This window comes from Homalodisca vitripennis, chromosome 4 (assembly GCF_021130785.1).
Source record: "Homalodisca vitripennis isolate AUS2020 chromosome 4, UT_GWSS_2.1, whole genome shotgun sequence".
Taxonomy (NCBI): domain Eukaryota; kingdom Metazoa; phylum Arthropoda; class Insecta; order Hemiptera; family Cicadellidae; genus Homalodisca; species Homalodisca vitripennis.
In genome coordinates this window covers 51,328,487-51,346,635 of record NC_060210.1, presented here as the reverse complement: position 1 = coordinate 51,346,635, position 18,149 = coordinate 51,328,487, and the positions used below count along the sequence as shown (strand labels likewise).

The 18,149-nt window shown below is 35.1% G+C and overlaps 1 protein-coding gene across 2 annotated transcripts in view; it reads right to left on the bottom strand.

Annotated features, from left to right (window-relative positions):
• The window catches only part of LOC124359308 (transcriptional regulator CRZ1), a 160,562-nt gene that overhangs the window by 131,279 nt on the left and 11,134 nt on the right, over positions 1 to 18,149 (bottom strand). For both annotated transcript variants that reach the window (XM_046811937.1, XM_046811938.1), the window contains exon 2: positions 6,017 to 6,068. The gene's annotated coding sequence lies outside the window, so the exon portion shown is untranslated. The remainder of the gene's footprint in view (positions 1 to 6,016; positions 6,069 to 18,149) is intronic.

Here is an 18,149-nt window from a genome sequence, read left to right as displayed (position 1 = left end):
GTAAAAAATAATATATACTTCCTAAATTTAGGGTGTATTGTTCAAAATATATTAAACGGAATGATAAAACTAACAAAAAAATAACCACTCGCAAGCTCATAGGACATTTAAGTCCTTAATTGAGTTAGCTGGAAAGGTTGAGCTCTACTGTAAGTTCCCATGGATTTTTGAAGTCATGAAAACGTATTTTAGCCGTGGATTAAATCCTGAATACAACCCTGTAATTCATATATATGTCAGTTATAATTAGCTTCAATATGTATTTATGGATAGCAGTTCACACATAAAAACGGACAACAACTTTCAACCATAAGAATGGCAAAATGGGTTTAAACAAATTATTAATTAAACCAATCCATAAAAGAGAATAACACAGCCATCCATCATGGTTTAAAGGTTAATAAATTGATGAATCACAAAGAACCGTTTATTTATGGCGGTAATTTGCTACAATTTACGTTGCAGGGACGAAAACAGACAGTTAGCTCCTGGTATAAATAACGGAGGGAGAAAACAAGAGTTTAGCGGAGCGCAATGTGGAGCGTGGCGGGAATGATGAGTTGAGAAAGGTCAGTACTAGCAGCGGCTGCGCTGCGCCGCGCCGCCAGACACGAGCGAATGCCGAGCGAGCGCCGAGCGGAACTACTCAGTCTCACTACTCCACATTTTGAAAAGGTCGGGTGACAACAACTCCACTCCGCCTGATCAAGAGATATGTCTCAACCAGTTATATTCAATCAACGCATGGTGAACGCGTTTATTGGTATGTCCAAGGATCATAAAATCAATTCTTTAGCAACGACGTCTTTCTTTAGGCGTTAAAGTCTCCGGATCACCAGTGTCTACAGATGTTATGCTCGAAACAATATGTATGCATACATGTTTTACAACTCCATTTTTTTTTTCATTTGCATAAAATAATATAACAAAATGATCAAGGTAAGAAGCACTTACAAAGGTAAAAGGTAACTTGTTCATGAAGGGAATATCTTAAGATCCGGCTAAATTGCGTCATCTTGATTTTAGCCCCCGTAAGATCATTGTTCAACTTCCAACACTTGTTAACGTGTTCTTATGTTCCAAAGAACCGGTTTTAGTGATTCGACTTTGAGATTTAAAAGTCCTACATACGGCTCTTAAACAGATTGCTTACCAATCCCTCGTGCAGTGCTAACCATTTGCTATTTATAAGTACATGTAGCATTGTATCTTTATACACATTTTAGAAATTTGCAACATTATTTTTTCAAGTATTTCAACGAACACAAGGGGTGTAAGGGGTATTATAATTATAACAATATTACATTATTATATTGGACAAATGGGAGGCTAAAGCAGAGCCAAATCCCGGCATTACAGTTTCATTAATAACCACTGTAATTGAATTTTAACAAACATAGCCTAGAATTTGAAAATTTTAAACTAGATTACATTTGATCATATTCTGAATAAGTAAAATGGAATCCATAGTTGTTCAGTACACCTTGTGTGGACTCATAATTAACAAATTTATTAAAATTGTAATAGTAATTATGTACGTAAGTAGCCTAGTAAAAAATACCTAATAACCTTAGAGAAAACCAATTACCAATAATCGTTTACTATAATTGAGTTGTAAAGAGTAAAGTTAAAAATCCAGTTTGAGGAAATTAAATATCGGAATGCGGTGTGAAACGGAGGAATCTTGTCTTGATTCTGCAGATAATTTATATTTTCCGTTAACAACATAAGCTGAGGCTGAAGGAATCTTGATCTAGAAACTTAAGAGACTAAGAGGTTTGGTTAAAAATCTCAAGAATCTGGGCAGAGAGACATACACCATGCAGGATAATACGTGTTGCTGCAAGGAATTTTTCGTTGAAAAATTCATAAAACCTTACCTGCCCTCTCAGGAATTCAAAGTGAAACTGAAATCCAGCTATTAAGGAATAAAAAATACCACAAATTAATCACTAAAGTATATATAACTTTATTTCCTTATCTCGGACGCAAAGAATCCTGTATGTGTCACAAACGACAATAAATAAACTAAATTTTCTAAAATGTATATCTTCCATATTGTGTTAAATAGAAAACATTAGCCTACTCTCAGCTAAATGTATTCTTCTAAAAATAAATTTAAAAACATATAAAATGCGATGTAAACCATACACTTTTTTATAGTTATTAGTCTATAGAACATTTTATGCTCAATTAAATTAAATTAGTAATCTTTCATACGAAACTCACAGTTATTATAGTACAATAAAAAAACTGTACATTCAGAATTTTAAAATGTTACTTAGTAAATACATAACTACATTCTTGACTTTAGAAATTTATTGTTGAGTAAGAGCTTAGTCAGAGTAACTTTTAAAGTGCACTATAAACATTGTCTAAAAAACGAAATTTTTAAATAAATTCTAAATTGCTCTTGAGAGAACAAGACGTGATTTGGTGAAATTCCTCTCATAATTAATGACGTAAAATTTAACGTTATATTTTTTAGCACTTTCTAACACGTACGAGCTTCACTACAATGGAAAATGAGACCAACTGCCAATTAGAAATCCTGGAATTTAGATTCATGAGACCTATGGAGCATTCAACTTTTAGTGCCTTTTAGTTTCTAAAGAGCTTTTGACCCCAGGCCTTGAATATTCCAGTTCCACTCAGTATGATCACTTGGCTAATAGTTTCTCAAAGTTTTCCCCTCCACTAAAACAATCCAATGTCTAGGAAACATACCTCTTATGTGCTCAACTTATATATCCACCTGGCCTGTGTAATATTCCAAACATTAAGACCACTTGATCTCTACATGCGTTTAAATCTCTAGGTACTTCGAGGTTCTTGTCATTTCACCTCTAGTTTCTGGGACACCACGACGTTATTCAATCTCTATGATCACTTTTTTATAACAAAATTTGGTTTTTAAGCGTCCCCTTCCTATTGAATTACTCTGTTTTCATCTTACAACCAAAACAAGATAAATTATTTGGAAATTTGTATCAATAAATAAGAAAATAATAATAGGATTTTCATTGATACTTAAAGACCGACTCTTTTGAATGAAATAGGGTTCGTCATAATCTGATTAATGGTAAATCACATTAACCATGCCAACAGCTTTGATGGCCATTCATGTATTATTCTAACTACTTTAGTTCATGTTACATACTTAAATAACAAACCTAGTTTTGATTTCCCCGAAGAACCGAAATGTAAAGCCCAAACTTACAAAGAGCCGGAAACACAAAAAATACTACTTTGAAATATTTACTCAACACCTTCCTGCGTACTCCCAATACTTCTCTGTAACTAGAGGCAGTGATCGGAATCTATATAACTGATTTCGACAACAGCTTGCCACTAACTTAACTCAGCTATGTGAGTCCAACAAAAAGACGGTTTACAGCCATATTGGGTTTATCTGATTTCTTATAGCTATCAAATCCTCTTCCTCGGTCTAATCGATTTCGCATATAGTTATCAGGTCCCAAAACACACAACTAACAGTATATAAAGTCATGCAGGCTTAAGAAGCTTGAACCATAAACCTGTATCAACGATTTTATCACATGACCTGTAGAATCCATCAAACTGTAATCAGTCTGATAGTGGGAATTAATAAAACACCTATCAGGACCAGGATTTCAATGACAATATATTCCATCCACACTGTTTGAATCTTGAGTGTCCAGTGTTTACTTCTGAAATCCTCTATTCATCACGACTCGAATAAGCTACCAGCTGAAGACATTAGTCTATGACAGACTCTGTTACATTGTAGCACATGGGACAGCCACCAACCTTGGGTTCAAGAGAGAGTCTGCCTTTGTAAAGTCTTCATTACAAGAAGTAAAAGAAATAAATATAGCAATACTACTAAATTCACGGCCGATGGATCTACATGGCTTAGGTGAATTTTCTGCCTTAATTATTAAATATATACATAAGAAACCTACATCAAATATATATTACAATTAATTAGTATTGATAGATAACCGTACTTTTATCTATTTATAAGCATTGAGATACTAAAATATAAGTTTTTAAAATAAACCCTCTAATGAACGTTTTCTTATTTGTAAAAGTTAAAAGTGGAGCCCCGGATGCACGACCAGCATTCGTAATACCTAAGATAATTTAATACTGTATGTGGATGTGTTGCTCTTACAAGTAAAATTAGTCAAGTGTATTCTTTGTACTATTTGCATATTAATATTCTACTTGTAGGAAATATAAATGTAAGTGTCAATCAAAACTCTAAGCAAATGATATAACATAGCAAGTAATAAACTAGACCAAAACCACTGAAAAAATCAAAATCTGGATTTACAGGAATAGGAAACGTTTGTGTAAGGTTGGAAGTGACGTAAGAAAACAAAGACCATTATTTGTTGAATGTGACTGATCACAGCGCGTGGAATACAATAGGAGAAACAAATTATCAAGTTGACAATGAATAAGAACAAGGACAGAGATAACACCTGCCTGTGTTGTGAATAAAGTGACTCACAGTTGGAACAATTAGTGCAAGGTCGCGGGGCATGTAATTTGTAGCTGCAAGCCTACACCACATTGGTATACCGCCAGAACACGCCCGCAGGACCGTAACCGTCGAAAAGGTGCCCCTGACACTCCTTATCTTTAGTAATGGCTTACAGTAGGAGCTACTGCACGAATCAATTTGGTGCAAGCAAGATCTTGATTCTTTAACTTAGAAGCAAACGACACCGATAGTCCTATAAAGACCGTACCCATGGTAATTTTTGGGGTCCAAGAATGTTTTTATTCATTTCGTTCCATTCTTAATTCTTTCACCAAAATTAGCAATTTAATTCTGATACTGTCCTTTAATCTTCGGTTGTGGTAATGAGAACACTTTGACTTTTGTTTTTAAGATTATGTTAGTAAAAGCAGTTGTGTCCCTGCTGTGACCAAACTAATATCACAGGTGTCCTTGTTAAGATTCAGTATTTTCATCTAAATCTTACGTTCAAATTAAGGGAGGATTGAGTTTTTAATATTTGATACTATATTATGGTCAATACCACCATTTTGAAATAAAATGTGATATACAGTCATATAATCCTCATAATTAATATATTGTTCGAAGTATGTTGGCAAATCCCTCATTATCTGCACTTACTTAATTTTACGCAATTGTGTCTCTTTAACTGAAAAGTGCACGTTTCACATTAAGAAACACTGATGTTAATAATATTTATTAAGAGAAATTCTAATCTTCGAACTTCCATCCTTAGTTACCATACCGAAATGCCTTATAAACTCTGACAGGAAAATTATTGAGGAAACAAAATGTCCTTAAATATCGCTAAATTTAAGAGTAGTATTCCTAAACCTCAAACCCCATATCGAAAACAGCTCAATACTGTCCAAAATCCCATTATGACCATTATTTCTGAAAACTTATGTTCTAAGTTTTCAGAAATGTACAAACTCGTCCCTTTTAAGTGACTCAACTCCTTGTTATTTATGTTGTAAATGCAAAGACCTATATAAAGTGTACATTTACTTATTTAGCATTTGTTATTCTTTATTTGCTGTATGCTTTAGTACAATTACAAGTTGTAAACTTAATTTTAAGGCTGTTTCAAGATATATTTCAGCATAACTATATGACATTGTTTCATAGACCAAAATGAGTTAAAACCAAATTCAAACAATGATCCATCTTTTTATGTCTACTCTCCATCCGATTGAATGTGTTTTTTTTTATATTTTAAACACCATCTATTTAAGAGTACTCATCTTACTTTAACGTACTGTGATAACCTCTTTGTGTTTTAAAATGCATTAATACAAATTTTCGTTGAGGTTTAGTGTGACCTTCAAATATAAATTTTCAAGAATTCACTAATACTTTTATTGTTATCAAATTCATATAATATCATTGTAATGCCATCTACAATCTCAAACACTTAAATTTGGCGAAAATATGGAATCAGGGACCTAATTTGTAGTAAATTTAAACCCATTTAGAAAACGATTGCTTACATCTACCACTTACTTATGTAGGACACCCGCAGATTACATCAACTCCAATCCATGATAAGCCACACCTGAAAACAGGGGAAAAGTCAATACAGTAATACATTTCAGCTTCCAGATAAGTAACTAAGGAACTAATGTGATCAAATTCTAGTAGTTATGACAATTAGACTGGATCTATCATAGGCAAGTAGCAGTTGTGTGTGTGTGTGTACAGTATTGTCGGATACAGTAGATTGCACTGTGGTGATTGCGTAACGGTCCCAGACATTAAAGGGGCATGTCCGAGGTTTGTTGTGGAGAGCATTTCAACTCTGCGATGATTAGGCTACAATGATGTTACAAAATCATAGATCGCGATGTATATTGCAGTTCCCCACTTTCCAAGATATCTAGGTGTAAAACTAAGGTTAATTTTCTCACCTTCACAAATGGGTTCATACCAGATATGGCTACAAAATTGTACCATGACGAATAGTTTTCACGATTGTAAACGGGTGGTGTAAAGTGGGCAATTATTAGTTCCGTGTGGCCTGTACAGAATACATTCAGGGCCTACTCAAATCGACTCCTGCCTCCAACAAAATCGCAATAGAGGCCTCCTTGGCGTTAGACATATCTTAAGGCATCCTGAAATTGAGAACACTTGACTCTGATACGTACTCTTTAAACATGTACAAGGATAAAACTTTATTTAATCCTGACTAGTTTTAATATACCTAACTCAAAGGAAATTACACAATGAGCAGAAATTGGTCTTCTACTACTTGATTTAAAAGTGTACACTGAGGTTTGGATAATAAATGGTCCATTCCCAACGAGAGGATTGTATGGTAAGGTTTTTGTGCCAGGAATGAGACTGGCCACAAAAGGACACACTACAAGCAAGAACAAGAGGCGGAGTTCTGGCCTCCAACAAAACAATTAGATGCTTCTTACCCTCTAAACGCTGCTGCAACGTATGAATTTAATGGTATTTATTTATTAAGAAATATTTAAGCAAATGATTCATTTTATTATTTCGCCATTTTTTTATTTAATTTCTTTGGTAACTACGAGGTTTCTCGTAAGTAAGATTGTTTATTCTTAGCTAGTACAATGGTTGTACTAGCTTGGTTGTACTAGGTTGTACTTTATACCCTGGTTGAACAATGTGGAGCGGACCGGCAAGTATAGGCCTCTCAAATAAGATCATCCAAAACGAATAGATTGCCTCTATATTGCCATGAAGATTTACTGAATACATAACTCCAATTAGTATCAATACTTTGTAGTAATGAGTGGATAAGGTATTTCATTCTAGATGTGATTGCTTACTTTTGGAAATCGGTGTTTGTGACTGAACAGACATATTGGATTAGGTGTATTTTGATCTAGTACACAGGATTCTCAACTGCTACGTCCAGCATATGCTCAGCAACCATGGATCCAGACATCAACTAAAAGCAGCATCCACAAAGCAGGGGCAAGAGGTCAACAAGGCCGTCTAGCCAGGACAACATGTCCGAACTAACGAGTAGGCAATCTAAGTGCTGTCCCTGTCGCGGATTCGTCTTGCAGGGTCAAGGTTCAACACGTCTGTCAGACAGGGACACCCAGGCCGAACGGCACCCAAATTTCAGGTTCCCAGTCCTACCACAGCTACAGCCCCAGGAAGTAATCACAGACAGCTGTACCGTTGGCCTAATCTGTCGGCCTAGTCGTCGAGTCGGCTGTGGTTTGTCTAGGAATTCGGCCGCGGGACAGCTGTTATTGACTATAGTATAAAGTAACACTTTCCGAGATAGCTTCCAATAAAATTGCTTGTTTGGGGCTATCTCAGCTGTTTAGCGGGAAAGCAAATCTCGTTTTGATGATATTCCGAACCGGCAAGATACCCAATCCCCAAACCTATATTATAAACTGCGTACCTCACAGAGTCTATCTCTGATTTTGGTTAACATAACTTATGGTGAAGTTTTTATAACAGATTTAAGTTTATCATTTTGCAATACACCGAAGTACAGTAGGTGGGTGGGGTACACCTAGGGGATGAGGAAATCTTCATAAACGTAAACCTTGGTTGCATGCACTGTGTTGTATATCATCGACTTAAACACAACAAGGGACCTGTTATTGGGCCAACTATAGTTCGAAAGGCGTTTTGTTTTGGTTTAATGTTTGCCCTAACTTGTGGATTTAAAATATATTTATTAACTTAATTAGCGCTAATGAGTCGACAGAAGGAAAAGCAATTAACATACTACTAAGCTGCGCAACGCGAACCGACCGCAATCTTGTCCATAAAGATCCATTGGAATTCACGGAGCTATTAACGATTATTCTATCCCCTTGGATCGTGGGGGATTTTATTCTGCCAAGTACAGCCTAAGTAATTGCCAGTTGCCCGTTTTTATCCAACATATCCGGTCATTCCACTTCCGGCTTCTAATTAGGTTTCCAGTCAGTTTCTCGAGCCGGGTGTAAAACACAAACTGGTTTGCTTGTGCCGATTATGTAAAAGTAAAACTGGCCACGAGCTCCGCTAAATTAGTTGTTCTACGTTGATTTAAAGCCCATGCTACTATGTGCAGTTTTTTCTCTGTTTTACCGTTCTTGCACTGTTTTTATCCATTGACATAGATCTGGATGAAAACCGAGACCGTTAGTGTCACTTCACTAATGAGTTTAGTGGTTGCTACTAGGTTCAGCCATCATATTAATATACTGAAAACTTTGATTTAAAAAACAGCAGCTCCTTTTTTATATTTTAATTCGAATTATCTTTAATCGCGAGATACTTCTTTTCACCCAATTGTTTTCAATTTGGTCTATTTTGTGGTGATGTGCACAAGAACTTTAGCAAATGATCAAAGGCAATATGGAAACGGTGCAATATTAATCAAAAATCAAATGTAGAGGATTTTTATTAATCCTATCCCGAAAATAAGACATTGTGCTAGATCTCTATTAACACTCGACTACGACTTTATTTTATCAAAACATTATGTGTTTATATGTCGCTTTCTAGTTAAAAGACATTATGAGTGACAGTATCCAACCTGAAGTTTTAACGAAAATGAAATAGAAATGGTCAAGGTGTGAAGATTAACTTTGCTATTTCATGCTATTTCATTGCAGGATGTCAAGGCAATGTCTATAAACTTCGGACATTAAAAGCCAAACATTTGGGAGTAATTAAAAAGGTGGAAGGAATACAATTTATAAAAACCTCATTAGGTGTGGAATATGTGTAAAAGAGGCCGAAGAGGAGTATAATATTAGTATTATTTAATGTTATGTTTGAGAAACTGTAAGCCAGTGCTTAGGTGCCACAGTTTCAATTGTTTTAAGATTGACTTAAAGTCTGTTTTCGTAATAATTGTTCAGAAAATACATTTTCAAACTAATAACACGTTATTATTTTAACATTTCTCACAAAGGTTACCAAAATCTACCCAAAAGATAAGCATTTATGACTTACGAGGTCCTCAGCCACGATTAGAACAGACACCGAGATAAGGCTCACAACAACCGCAGGTGGTGTTTTGCTGCGTCAGATTGCCTGATAACCGGGAATAGCACAGACGCAGTTTCCTAATCGGGTGCTGTTATTGTCAATAAATCCTGGACAGATACGGTATAGCATTCACTAAACCACTGTCAGTGTAAGACGTCTAGCCTATATCTTCAAACACGTAGAGACAAACTTATGCCAGTCCTTTATGCGATATTCAAGAATAAGGGATATTGGTGGAACTATGGAGATAAATATGGAGTTAGAGGTCGCTCTTCAATTCATGAAACCGTATTTGTCTGATAGGAATCAAACCGCCTAAATCCACGATGGCCAAAATAAAGTTTCCTCATGGTATAGAGTTATTACTCGTGGTGTTCCTCAAAGCTCTATTCTCGGTCCTATATTATTACTAATTTATGTAAACGATCAAAATTTCAACAGATCTCATAGTTACGATGTTTTCCGATGGTTGTTCTTTACTTGTGTTCAATAAATCCAAACATTTGATTATAACGAATTCAAACAGCCAGTTGCAAAGTTTAAATCTGTGGTTCATTTTAAATAAACTTAGGATAATCTCCAGCAAAACCAATATCATCCAGTTTCATCTGGGCAACACAAACCAGTATAATATTCAGGGTGTTATCAAACTGGGAGGTTCACATGGAACACGTCTGCAAAAGGCTTCAAACCATGGGATTTACTCTCAACCGTCTCGCCAAGGTCTGTAGCCAAGATGTTCTACGGACAGTATATATTCTCACGTTGAACCGATTTTGAGGGACTCGTTGATGTTCCGAGGTCCATCCAGCGTGGTACATTTCAATAGAGTGTTTGTCATCCAGAAGTGGTGTCTGCGAATCATCTCTCAGGACGTAGGAGGTTCGAGACTTGTAAACCTCTTTTCGGTGAATTGAAAATCCTTACTCTGGCGGGTCTGGTGGAGTACGATCTATGCTCTTTAAGCAATGGATACTACCATCGGTACCCGGACCAGATCAAGAGAGCTGAAATCTGTGGCTGCACATAGTACCAGCGCATTTTAGAGGGGTCCATACCACTTATGTGCAAAAGCATTCAATAAATTACCATTGGATATTAAAAATGAGCACAATTTACGTTTATTTAAACAAAAACTATAGACACACTTTCTTAACAAATGTTATAACTGTGTAAAAGATTTGTTAGGTTAGATCTAGTTCTTAGTATTTGACGTTTATGTATTTTGCATTTACGAATAAATATCTTGAATCTTGAACTATGCCATTATTATATTCACTGCAAAGATGGTTAAGAACATATATTAGGAATAAGAAATAAATATAAATAAATTAGTAAACCCATATTTAACTCGTACTTCCTGTGGACTCTGTGTACCGTAGCACTGCTATTTTACACGTTGTTCCTCCTCAAATTTAGATTTACTCACAGTAACAAGTTTACGTGTTATTAGAAAACTACTTGTTAATTAAGAAATACTATTGAAACAAGAACATGTGAGGGTTAAGATTGGGTAATAGTTAATATTAGTGATTATTTAAATTCATTAATCATAGCAAAATAATACAATAAAACAACAGAAAACATGATATTAAATAAATAAGTTTTAAATTAAAGATTAAATGAAATATGATAACAAAAATAAAAATATAAAACTATTAGAAAGTGAACAAACATACTTTTTTGCACAAGTACGAGTAATACTCACAGCCTTTTTATAGAATCTTAAAATGTATAACTCTTTGAAGTTCCAAGCTAATATTGCCGTAGCAGCAAAGAAGATCTTAAGATCTAGCAGCCAAATGTCTAACGACATATAATTGATGAGTTTAGTAATAATTAAAAAAACGATAAAGTTTGAAGCTTTTATAGACTAAATATTGGGTTAATATAAAACGGATATCCGGATTTATTTTTAAATAATGGGGTCAGTTAAGTTTAATAGCAATAATTAAATTGACTACAAGTTTCCGACCACTCTTCACAAACGCAACTATCCTCATAGTTTTATATTTCTTTAGTATTTTCAGGGTGACATTCTCTGATATAATCCAACAACAACCGAATAGAATAGTCTGATAAGATATTTAAGCTTTTTCCAGACGACATTGTGTTGACATATATCAGTGAAATTGATGGCAGATATTCATTCTGATTACTGTAATAACTCACTCATAACTAATCAAACGTATATCTGTATGTCTTAATGTCATTCTGAATAAGCCAAACGTAGAATGCTTTATGACAATAATGTCAGACAGAAAGTGAGATATTGGGCAAGAATAACGAGATTACTTCCAGATCCGGCTCCTTCTACCAAACCTTCTGGAGCTGGAAATCTCGCCTCCAGACAGACCGACAGACGGACAGGATGACAGCCCAACAAAGAGGTAATCTGGAACTTGTCAGGTTTAGACTAAAGTAACTATATCTGACCCAGTGACTGTGGCTGACGAGCTATGTCATCAGTACATAACCGCTACTTTCTCCAGTTCAACACTATGTTAATAGTGACCGTCAAATATTCCCTTATAAATCCAAAGCGTCAAAATTATGGATGCATAAATTTTATTATAATCACTTAATGTAGATCTCTGTATTTTTTTGTGTTTGTCAACAATGAACTTTAAATATTCTAGAAGCTATTTTCTTATTTGAATTATTTATACATTTAAAAACAATCACTTTAATAATTTACTTTTTATTTTTATGGGGTCTTTGGTGTTCAAGGAACACGTCATCAGACGATGTGGGACTGATGATGTGTTCCTTGTACACGATAGACCTCGCAAATTAAATAGTATATTATTGGATTTTTTTTAAATATTGGACTTTATGTTAAGAAATGGAAAATATTATAACTGTAGTTACTTGTTTTTAGTTAAATGAAGAGTGGAAATAAAAACTGCTCTACATTTAGTTGTATATTTAAAAGAATGAATAACACGTTGTCACTTAGAAAATCAATTATTCAAAAACATTCTCTTCTAGCATTTGTTTTATTACAATAAAATGTTCAACTTCATAACTGTGAGACCTGGATACAAAATAGTAGTCGTTATGTCGAATAGTAAATCTTTAATTTTAAACAATACACTTAGAGTAGGCCAATATCTTCTACCGTGTTAGAAAAAAGGTATGGAAGTTGCGTTAAATCTTTCGTGTGGTTTAAGGTGTGGTACGTGTACAATTTGTTGGTTAATAATACTATAAAATCGAACTAAATTACAATAATAGTTCACGACAATTCAACTTACTTAATATTGTATTCTGATCACTGAGTGTCTTTATACTTTCATGGGTACCACTGTAAAGAGTTTTAAATTGATTTAAAGATTTCACCTAATCAAGAGATTTATTTAAAATCCAACATTGTTAAAATTATCAACGTGATTTGAATCATGTTTATTCTAATATGATCTGACAAATAGTGCTTTATTGTTTTATATATTATTAATGGAAGGAAGAAAATATAAAATCCTGTTTCAAAAACTAATATCTTTTTGGATTCAATCATTATTTAATGGATTATCTGCTTATCAAATAATGTAAAATGTCATTGCTTTTATAATTGTGTATTCAATTTAATTGTTGTTATTATTATTATTATAAAAGGAAAAATAGACTCATGTGAAACATTTATTATATTATAGACACGTGTCTCGGAACCAAGCCATCTTCAGTACATACATTAATAGGCTCTGAAAACAAAATAAATAACCAAATAAATACAAACATTTGTAACATTCAACTTATCTTAATAATATATGACATATACATAATAAAAATTTGAATTAATTTTCATTCCTATAAAATGGTGTTTAATCAAATATTCACATATTTTATTTTTAGTATTTGGATTTATGATGATATTTTTATCTTTAGTGCAATTTAAATAACATGTTTGAAGAACTTAAACAAAACGTTCTTCAAAAGTCCTGGATGACAATGGAGCTATGAAAAACAAATGTATTTTGTTCCGTAAAAAACCCCTATATAAGCTTTGAAAACCTTATAAATATTGGAGAAAGGTTACGAAGGTTCTGTCAGAAAGAAATATTATTATGTTGTAGCAATATCAAGACATACAGTTATTATTTTCATAAATTAGTGCGTCGTTCCCCGATGTCAAATCTGATAGAATTGAGTCAAGACTCAGGACACAAAGGTAATGTCAGAAAGAAGTATTCCTTTGTTGTAGCAACATCAGGACGTACAGTTACTATTCCATGCACTGGAACATCGCGTCACGGCTGACAATACTAGAGGAATTGAGTCAAGACTCAGGACACGAAGGTAATGTCAGAAAGAAGTATTCCTTTGTTGTAGCAACATCAGGACGTACAGTTACTGTTTACATGCACTGGAACATCGCGTCACAGCTGACAATACTAGAGGAATTGAGTCAAGACTCAGGACACGAAGGTAATGTCAGAAAGAAGTATTCCTTTGTTGTAGCAACATCAGGACGTACAGTTACTGTTTCCATGCACTGGAACATCGCGTCACGGCTGACAATACTAGAGGAATTGAGTCAAGACTCAGGACACGAAGGTAATGTCAGAAAGAAGTATTCCTTTGTTGTAGCAACATCAGGACGTACAGTTACTATTCCATGCACTGGAACATCGCGTCACGGCTGACAATACTAGAGGAATTGAGTCAAGACTCAGGACACGAAGGTAATGTCAGAAAGAAGTATTCCTTTGTTGTAGCAACATCAGGACGTACAGTTACTGTTTACATGCACTGGAACATCGCGTCACAGCTGACAATACTAGAGGAATTGAGTCAAGACTCAGGACACGAAGGTAATGTCAGAAAGAAGTATTCCTTTGTTGTAGCAACATCAGGACGTACAGTTACTGTTTCCATGCACTGGAACATCGCGTCACGGCTGACAATACTAGAGGAATTGAGTCAAGACTCAGGACACGAAGGTAATGTCAGAAAGAAGTATTCCTTTGTTGTAGCAACATCAGGACGTACAGTTACTATTCCATGCACTGGAACATCGCGTCACGGCTGACAATACTAGAGGAATTGAGTCAAGACTCAGGACACGAAGGTAATGTCAGAAAGAAGTATTCCTTTGTTGTAGCAACATCAGGACGTACAGTTACTGTTTACATGCACTGGAACATCGCGTCACAGCTGACAATACTAGAGGAATTGAGTCAAGACTCAGGACACGAAGGTAATGTCAGAAAGAAGTATTCCTTTGTTGTAGCAACATCAGGACGTACAGTTACTGTTTCCATGCACTGGAACATCGCGTCACGGCTGACAATACTAGAGGAATTGAGTCAAGACTCAGGACACGAAGGTAATGTCAGAAAGAAGTATTCCTTTGTTGTAGCAACATCAGGACGTACAGTTACTATTCCATGCACTGGAACATCGCGTCACGGCTGACAATACTAGAGGAATTGAGTCAAGACTCAGGACACGAAGGTAATGTCAGAAAGAAGTATTCCTTTGTTGTAGCAACATCAGGACATATAGTTACTGTTTACATGCACTGGAACATCGCGTCACGGCTGACAATACTAGAGGAATTGAGTCAAGACTCAGGACACGAAGGTAATGTAAGAAAGAAGTATTCCTTTGTTGTAGCAACACCAGGACATACAGTTACTAGTTGCTCTCGTATCATCTACTGGTTCATCGCGTTGCGCCTCGGCTGGCAAGAGTGGAGGAATTGGGTCAGGACTCAGAAGCGAGGATTTAGTCAAAAGCTCTCGCTAGAATATCCTCAGGTCAGGCCCTAACTGTCTGAATCTGCACGGTGGCGTCAAGTAATTAAAGTAAAGTAAACGTATAGGTGCCACTTCCTTATCATTTTTGTAACACTTGACTTAAGTGCTCTCAGAAATATTTTTTTTACATTCACTTGTTGCGGGAAATGTTGTTTATATACCTTAAAGTGCTATGTTTCTATTAATTAATGTACATCACTTACACGATATATAATAGACAGCTTCTACACGATAGTAAGGTATAGGTTTCTGAATGAATAAATCTTAGGCGCTGGTGCGGATGTCAGCTGCAAGCTATAGACATCTAGTATAGTAGTTCACTTCGTTCAGAATTATATTGGTGATTAGTCGTCACAATAGAAACACCCATGTAAGTCTTTAAAATTTGTAAATGTAAGCGTTTACAGAAGAAAGTTTTAATTTACAGATCGATATAACTAGCATTTATCCAAAGTACTATACAAATTATTTCTCACTATTGAGCATGATTGAAAATTCTTAACAATATCACCACCGCTGTATTTCGGAAAGGCTCAAAATTAAAGTACAAAGTATAGATACCCTCCTTTTTTAAATACGCATTTATAAGTTTCCAAATACTTTATATGACAACATTGCGTACTTTGAAGTAATTTTAAGAAGTGTCATAATGTCCCCTTGCATTATAAATTGATTACAATTTTTTGTTCTATTTATGTTTCAAATTTATTTACCATAATTGTCAAATGATCCCCTTAAAGGAGTTACATATCAGCTATTTTTTCCAAGTTATTAAATAAATTTCATCTACGACAATGTGTGAGAAGAACAGAGAAAACTCATGCTTAAAAAGGCTTTGATGTAAAACATTAATTTATTCTTCCCATCAAGTTTTCATTACATTTATTGCGCCAGACGGAGTTCTACTGTTTGCATGCAGTGAGGTTTCACATAACGCAATAAAACCGATTTCTGATTTGAATGACTCGACAGTCTGCAAACAATAATTACTAGACCATAACTTTTAACAGCCATTTTAACCTCATTCTGTGTCGTGCGACAAAAACCAACAAATTGAATAGACTAAACCTACTAGCTTTAGCCTACGCAAAAAGTATACCGGTTTAATCGTGTACTCCAATTCTGGCCAGGTAGCCTACAGTATAGTATTGCGTATTGCGTTTTTTTTATAAATTTGCACAGCTGCAGTGGATTAATTACTAGTTAAAACGTCCTAGAACGACTCGACCACACGGCAGTAGTTGGCCAACCGATGGCACGTACTGCCTGTCACCACCTCAATTTACGGTTTGATCAGTTTTCCTTGTTGCGTCGTTCAAATAATTCGCAATTGAAGATTCAATCAGCGTGCATACAGCCACCTTAAAAATGATTAAGGATAGCTTGTAGAGAAAAGTACTGTCTTATCCCACAAATTGAATGGGCCAAAATAAAAAATGAACATTTTTTTTAGTAGTATAAGGAATCTCGACGATAGAATCTCTCCAGGTTTATTTTCCAGCAGAGTTAAACCGGTATTTGATGTACTTGTGATTCAACACCGTAGTTTCAATAACGCTGTCGGGCAGTGACTCGGATTAGCGCGGAGATGCTCCTCTGCATTCTTAACATCACGTGCTTCAATATATAAGACATTACATGCAGTGTAAGAGTGTTTGGTCACACGCAACCTGCGCTAATTTATGATCTGATACAATTCTTTACTACCAAAATAAATTTAAGGCTGTTCATAAAAATGCACTGCTGAGTTGATTCAGCGGTAATAATGAGTTAGTTTTCAGGATCGCCTTTAAACACATTATGAAACGATAGACCTTTCTTAACATCGTTTCGTTGTCTGGCTAGCTGTGCTATTATTCTGAAACATTGATTGTTCTTGGCCCAAAAAAGAATTAATTGATTTTGGGATGCAAATGTCAAAGGGCAGCCAAGTTACCGTATTACCTTATGACTGTATATTACGTTTTCTCGAGCCTTTCGAAGTTCCGTTGAGGCGATTTATTTATTATACAAAGAACTAGGTTTTTTAACTACTCAACAGGTCATTGGCAATTCCTACCACTTGTCACAATGTCGTTGAATTATCACAATCGAGAATATTCTAGTCACGAAAATAAGTAATTATTTACAGCAAAGTATTTGGCAACCGAACACAAATATTGACGTGCGTTGGCTAAGGATAACAAACGGTCACACTAACATCGTCACAATAAACAATATTCATTGTAATACTCGAACTAATTTTCCATATAGTTGATGGCACAATGTTGTTTTATAGTATTCTAATTGTATTTTGAACTTATACTACAGTAGCACGAATAAAACCTTTTTTATTTAGTAAAACGTAATTTTAAGATGTTGAAAATGCTTGGGTGCATTAGAGGCGACGATATACGTATTTAGGAATTCGGTTGATGGAAAGTCATTAAATGTATTTATACATTTGGAAGCACACTGGAATTGCTACAAAGATAAAACAGGTAAAAGCATACATAAAACACAAGAAACAAGTAAAATGGTTGTGCGACAGTGGCCGGTGAAGTCTCAGGTTCTGACATTCAGCAGCGCTTGTCCAAGCCTGCGGTCAACTCTTGATTGTCCAACTTCTTGCAACCGTCAACTGGTTATGATAATGAATGCGCTTGTAGCGGATATGAACCGGTTAATGCATTATAATTAGTTTAATTGTAAATATTTTGCGTTAGGTGGGCACGCGCCCCGCTTTCACTGCTTCCTTATATACCGATTCTCCTAGGTAATCGGTTTTACTTTTATTCACGTCATTTGCCCTTGTTACTTTTTATTGCAAACCTTTTTTCTGTATACTAAATTGAATTTTAATAACATTTAAACAATATTTAATAATCTACTTCTTTATATTCATGAACTTTTTA